Here is a 7680-nt window from a genome sequence, read left to right on the forward strand (position 1 = left end):
ACTTATAACGGGGGTTGAATAAATATTTGATGAGTAACATAAGTTGTGATCAAAGATTTTTGAAGATATGCTTATAAGAAGACATATTAGAAAATATAAAAGAATATCACCTCAGAATAAAAATTGCATAACTCAATTACCTGAAGTGAAGAGGAAGAGAGAAATTTCTTAATAACAAGAAAAGATGATAGACATTGCCTCCTGTACCAGTGGTTACATGAAAAATGCTGTTTAATTGAAATATTTTAGACAAGTTCATTTAAGTCTACTTTTTAAAAAGTTTTGGGCTGAAGTCAATTAAAAAATACAAGAGAACTAGGTTAAACTTGTGGTTAATGTGGTTGCACCATTCAATGACATGTGGGACACATTCTTGGATGGAAGAAACCATCATCCAAGTTTAGAATTATTTGGAACCTGTGGTTTTTGAGATCTGAACCTAACCTGAACTTTTGAGTGCTATGTGTTTTCTTTTTGTTTTATTTCCTGGCAAGAGATCATGTTGTGTGTGTGTGCGTGTTCATTCTAAGGTTTATAAAAATTATTGTAAAGCCAATTGGAAAATATGTTGTTAAATATACTTTAATGAGTTAACTGTAAATAAATTAATATTAATAGGATTAAATTTCCATTAAAATATATGAAGATTTAAAAATTGAAGGAAAAATACTTAGAAAAACATAGCTTAGGTTTTACTCAAACCAGAACGTTTATAAAAATAGTTAAAACGTATTAGATGATCTCCAATTGTGGTCCAGCTCAAAACCTTGTTACATTGTTTCCCAATATTCAGATTCCCTAAGACTCCAAGCAATAGATGGTAAAACTATTACTCCTTGGAGAGGGGAATTTCAGATCTCTGATTTTAGTCGCCTGCTCATTCATCAAACCACACTGGAACCTGTCCTTGGTTGGGTAATATGTAGGGCCACCTTGCAAGTTCTAAGGGCCACCTGGGAGAAATGATTAAAATCATGTTGCTAAGCTCTTCAAAACGTATAGAAAAATTGATATGCCTGTCCCTGTGGGAGGAAAAGGAATCCATAAGAATAATGACCTTAATGGAGCCTTGGGTGTTACTCAACCATAGTGTATATTCTGTAGTGAAGCCAAACCTTCTAATCCAAAGGATTGTGGTATTGGCCAGCAGAAGAGTAAAATAAATGTATAGGATATGAGACATGGTTAGAATGTGGTTTTATAAGAATATCATTCTTTTAAATAGAAAGTCTTTTACTATTTAACTTAGTCTAATGTGCTACTTTAGTTTTTTTAAAGGTACCATTTTAATTTAATATGGTGAGTGGAAAGAGCATGAGTTTTGGAGTCAGATGGACCTGACTCAGTCATTCACTAGCTGAGTGAACTGGGCAAGAACTGTACCTGGCATATGATGTAAATAAATACTTGTTGAAGAAGGGAATGGATGAATAAAAGCAATTAACTACTCTTAGCCTTAATAAAATTTACCCATGCCTGTCAGCTTTGGTCTAATTTTATGTAATGGGATCAAATCACTAGGTATTCAGTACAAAAGACATGAGAATAGAACCTCCTCTCCCTACTAAAAGATCTTGACAAAACTGACAAGTTTGAGAACAAATTTGGCTTTATCTTAAAAGAAAGAGAAATTAAGAGATCACATTTAGAATTATTCCTTGCCAGTGATTGGATTGTGTAAGTATTCAACATTTCTGGCGAGATGCTGTTGTAACATAGGCTACTATGATCCTTTGAAAGAAGCAGTAAATGCTAGTTTTTGTAGTCAACTTTTGAACATCTATAGCCATTCGATGAGAAACGATGTTCTTGGAATCTAGAGTTAAGCTTAACAAAGAAAATAATGTTTTCTGTTCTCTGCAGGTTTCAGACCAGTTTATAGATACTGCTGATTGTCCTGGACTGTATAATATAGATATATATAGAAAGAGAAGATCATGTTAACATTAAACATTTCCTGTCCCAGTACCAAAGTTTACTCCTGAGAAGTCAATAAAATGATGTCTGATTACTATTTAGCTTTCTGTTTTTGTCACTCTTACTTGACTGCCTTCCTAATAGTACTCCACATTTATTTAGGCATCTATCCTCTTGCTTGTGGTCACAGGCTTCTTTAGAGGTTGGAAACAACCTTCAAATAGGGATGAATCCTAATTTGTTGACATTCATCACTTATTCCCCATTCCCCTTGGCAATGACTTATTTAGACCAGAAGCAACCCTGGTCTGTGAGATATAAAGGCAGTCTGCTGGTGGGCTTCAGTAAAGGTTCCTCATCCTTGCATTTGGTACAAAAGGAAGCATGTTTTTTTTCCTCTAAAGAACTTCATCTTCTGCATGATACTTTAGAGTGTTGCAATGACCCTATGAGGGAGTAATTAACTGAGAATAAGGCAGAGAGGAAGAGAGATGGAGAAGAAGAGAGAGGGAGAGGGAGAGGTAAAATGAAGAGGGAGTCTGCAACCTTGATGACACTAGTGATCCCCTGAATTAAATAGTCCTAGATCTGTTCTACCTCTGCACTTAAACGTATACCATAAATTTAAGACTTAGGTTTTCTATTTTTTGAACTATCTTATAGTTCAAGAAAGTATAGTATTGAGAATGAAAGCACAGGCTCTGGTGCCAACTGTCTGATTATGAATCCCAGCTTTGCCAATTCATCAATGCGTGAATGTGAGGTATTCACTTTAATATTGTTGTGCCTTAGTTTCTTTATTTGTTTGTTATGTAGACTAAAAGAGTTAAGAATTTTGGCAAATCATAAGTGCTCAATAAATTTTAGAAGGAAAAAATCTTGCAGCAGAAAGCAATGAGATTAATACACTTCCAGGTACTTGGGCTAAAGAGAGAAAATACAACACTCATGCCAACATGCATATTTCAATCCTTGTATGTATTTTTCATGTGAAAGGAATAAATTAACATTTTGATGTCTACCCCAGTACTATGTGTATTAAAGTTAACATGACATTCTCTGAAAGTTGGATAATTCCTTGGCACTGGCAATAATTTTTTGAACCTTCGAAATGTCGGGCCAGATGATCTAGCAGAACTGCTATCACATTAGCTCTTCCTACACACTTCTTGGTAGATCTATAAAAGCCTGTGATGAAGTGTTCACCAGTCTACAGTAAAATAAGAACATAAGGAATATGTTTTTCACAAACCAATTTTTTAATCTGAAGGAATATCCTTTATTTTGAGGCTATGTATATACTATAGTTTTGTTTCCAGTGTCATTTTATTAAATTTGTTTTATTTTATTAAAACGTGAAATTCCAAATTCTTTGCATGGCCCTTTCTAGCTAATTACTACACAGTGTGTTTCCTGACTCCATTCAGGCAGGATTTCTCACTTTCCCCTGACCTGCGTGAGCAGAATCTTCACACCATATCAGTCTCACCTATCAAGTATTTCTTGGCAGCTCCGGTGTGTATCCAACAATGCCATCCCCATCAAGTATTAAAAAATACTATTCAAGCTCTACCTCATTATGTTGCATGGGCTATTTCTACTTGCTCTTGCAGATGCCATAGTTTTTCTGCTGACCCCTCTTCAGAGCTCACCGGGCAGTGGGTGCCAAATTGGGAAAATTGTCCTTTCTCCTTTGTGCTTCTCTCTGATGTGTCTCAAAGCAGCATTATTTGGGGCCCTGATGTCTTTTTTAGGGGGTTCGAATATCAGCCCCAATGATAGATGTACATGTCTACTCTCTCCTGTGACTAAAATGTGTCACTGAGTCAAGTTCATCATTCCTGGCTTACTTTCTCTCAGGGAGAACCCCTTCCAAAGAAGTTATTTAGGACCTTGTGTTAAACACTTGAGAAAGTCACTTCACCAGTGCTACCCACCAGTTTGTCTAAACTACAGCAATAGATGAAGTGTGAATTTTTTCCCAGAGGGTACAAATATGTTTCCATCGGATCTGTTTTATCAGGTTGGCAAATATATCTGAAACCTAGCAGTTGGTAGTAGAAGCACCTGTGTTACTAATTCAAACTGAGTCATTACTATCATCATTTAGGAAGTTTTGGATATGAAAATAGTACCCAAACATCTAACGTCCAGTCCATTTCAATTATCCTCGGGCAAATTACTTCGCATCTCTCTGGAACTCAGTTTCTTTATATATAAAATGGGGATAAAAATAATAGTATTTGCTGCATATGTATATTAAATGAGTTAATATATTATGAGAATACATAATAGTGCTATATACAGAAAATACTATATACATGTCAGATATTATTATTATTAATTAAGTTATTAATTGTTAACTCTGTCACACTGTCTCCTAAGAGAAGCATGTAGAAATGTTTGAGTCTTAATATTATCTTGAGCTAGTGTATTCTGTTACTATTTCTTTTAAAACACATAGTTTTAAAAGAAAAACTACTATAGTTATGTTGTATTACCAATTTCCTTTGATCTTTACTCCGAGGATTTTCTAGACTATAACAAACAGAAGAAATCTTGGAATACAATACATACATGACTCAATTAATTATACTAATGTCCTACCTTATCAAATGCATAAAATTGGTAAAAGCATTACATCAAATGATGGACTATGCAAGCTAATAGAATGGAAAATTTTCTTCATACTACAGATTCTCCTTTTTCTTTGTGTCTCTTTACCCAGCAAGTGGCAGGGAAGTTCAAATGACTGCTCACATTGTAGCTTTCGTTCAAGTCACGGCTCAACCTTACAAAGGCACAACTGACAATTCCAGATGTCCATTAGTCACGGCACCATGGAGACAGACCCCACTGATCAGTTTGTAAGCTGTGGGCAGATCATAAAATTGTCTTGCCACCATACAGATAAACAAAGCATATGTACTATTAGTTCAGAGCTGAAGATAGAATAAGAATATTAATTTCAAGATCAAACAAGCAACGGGAAAGGAACAATAAAAATGTTTTTAAACAGAAAATACGAACTCTGTGGACATAAACAAAGGTAGGTGGTAACGTAGAAGAGAGCCTAATTTTTGTGGTAGTATTGCCGTCTTTGATTATTGCACGAGGTAGATCCACGCTGGCCAAAATTATGTCTAGTATTTTACAGCAGCGGATTGGACTAGCCAGAGGCTTGGAACCTTGTGGATTTGTGGCTCTTCAGAAGTGCTTCTGTATTGGAATGTGTTTGTGTTTGCCTTTATTTGTTTTTAATAAAAAAAACTTGAAGAAAAAGTTTCTGCCTTGGTAGATTTTCTTTGGAATCCCAGAAAGGGCTCTTGAGGGCTCTGTGGCTCTTTTGTGATGATAAACCAAAGCTTTGAGCTTGTCCCAGTTGGAATTCCAGACACTAAAGAAGCCAACTTTAATTATTATTATTGTTGTCTACAGAACTGAGCCTCTTTCAGATTATTCAGGTTTATACTAATAGTCTTCTAAACATATTAGTTTTTGGTGGACTTCTTTTTTTCCTCCCCCAGCTAAGCCAAGACTACAAAGCAACGCAGGGAAACTTCACAATAGAGTTTCAGAGGTGCCAAATTTCTGAGTCTTCATGGCGGGTACCTGTGGTGTGGTGGGTTTTATTGGGAAGGAAACATTAATAAAAATAGGGCCTGCGGTGAAGAATAAATTTCACAAACTTGTAGAAGAAATTATTACCTGGGAGAAGATAGCAGCTGAGAAAAGCATAGTCTCTGTGAAAGAAGAAATTTATTACAATATCTGACTCTCCAAACTGAGACCTTACTAGATAGGAAGCTAATCATAGAATATTACAATTATATAAGGAAACTTAAAGATTTTCAAATCCAATCCTAATCTCCTACAAGAATTAGCTGTACTATGTCCCAGATAGCTCACTCAGTTTCTCCTTAAGCATGTATGCTAGCAGGGAATTTACTATCATATAAAATAAACTTTTCCAATTGAGAACAGCTCTGAAAGAAAGTTCAGCCTCATACTCTCATATTCTCACAAATGTTAAACATAAATGTACCTAGACTGGATGGTGGCCAGGGCATGATTAGATCTGCTAAGAGAAGCTGGGGAATTTTTGTCTAAACAACAGCATTTTAACTTTGACCCACTAATCATGGTTCTGTCCTGTAAAGTTACTCTTTCTTTCATGTAATATCTGTCATTTATTGAAGATAGTTATTATTCCATCCAATTCCCTAAAGTCTTTTCTCATCAAGAGTCCTTAGCTCCCACAACCATTCCTCTCCTTTAAGCTAAATTAAGTCAAATTAGCATTTACCGATTACTGAATATGAGCCATACTCTGTGGTAGGATTATAGAATACAAAGATCAATGGTCTGTATTCTTAAGAAGATCACAATTGGGACAAGAGGACGTGAGCAACATATAATATTATCATTTCAATATATTCTCACGTTAAACATAAATGTACCTAGACTGGATAGTGGCTAGGGCATGATTAGATCTGCTAAGGGAAGCTGGGGAATTTTTTTCTAAACAATAGCATTTGCCAACTGAAAAATTAAGGAAAAGGCATTCCAGGTGAACCAAAATACTATGTAAGGCATAGCTGTGTAAAAAGCAAATTGTGTTAGAAGAAATGGTCACATGTATTATGAAATATGTTATATAAAGCTTGAACGAACCCAGAAATTTTCTTAACGTAAAATAGTCTAGGGGCTCTTTTCCAATCTTCTAACCTATCTTGAGTTTCCACCTCCTGTTTAATATATTTATTCTGCCTTTTCTAGTTTAAGAATAATTCTACTGCATAGCAAAGGCAGAGTGAAATAAAAATTGAGAATTTTAATTTTCTCACAATATTCTTAAACACTACAGTCTCCTATACTAGTCAATCGGTCAATTTCTCTTCCTAATTCTCGCAGCCGGGTAGTTTTAAAGTGCTTTCATTTTTCCCATTCGTAGCTCATCACAGGCTTTATTTTATAAATACTATTACTTATGCGTACTTTTTTTTTTCCCTTTCTGTGTTTTTATCTTTATTCATGTAAAAATTTCCTTGATCAGTGCTTTTTTAAAAATTAAATAGTTAATTTAACTATTATTAATCATTGTTCCAAGAGCTTGAGCTACAGTATTTTATTCCATCTTTACAATAGCCCTATAAAATTATTATTTCTATTATTCACAAGTTAACAGATGAAAAAATCCAAGAGGATTGGTAACTTAGCCACAAAATTTGACTTCAGTGCTGGCTTTCGTATCCAATAAATTGTATTGATAATTCAATAACTTTTAAATTTCTTTCATTTTTACCACCTTGGCCCCATTGGTAATTGTAAGTGAGAAAACTCCACTTTTATTGCACTTTCTTTTTTTTTTTCTTTTCCTATTGTGGGCTCTATAACCATGTAAACAAACCCCACTTGTGGTTTTGGCCAAATGCTCATTAAAGGCCTCCTGAATGACCCCATCCGCAGATGCTCTACTGAGGTTCATAGATGTGCCCAATAAATAATAAATTGTCTTAGAAACTGGAACTTGTTTTGCATAATTACTGCAATTAAATAACTTATTTCTTGGAATTTCTGGTTCTTATTTATAAACAATTGCTTATATTAAAAAGTTTTATAGTCAAATCAAGAATGATAAAGTCAGTAGCAAAATTTAAACTCAAAATCATAAAATTAGAAGATTATGAAAATATACATGAAACATTCTCGGTGGCTGTAGAAATCCAGTATTTTATGTGCCTTTTGCTGGTCTCTCAACTT

Source organism: Pteropus alecto, unplaced genomic scaffold, assembly GCF_000325575.1.
Source record: "Pteropus alecto unplaced genomic scaffold, ASM32557v1 scaffold79, whole genome shotgun sequence".
Classification (NCBI taxonomy): domain Eukaryota; kingdom Metazoa; phylum Chordata; class Mammalia; order Chiroptera; family Pteropodidae; genus Pteropus; species Pteropus alecto.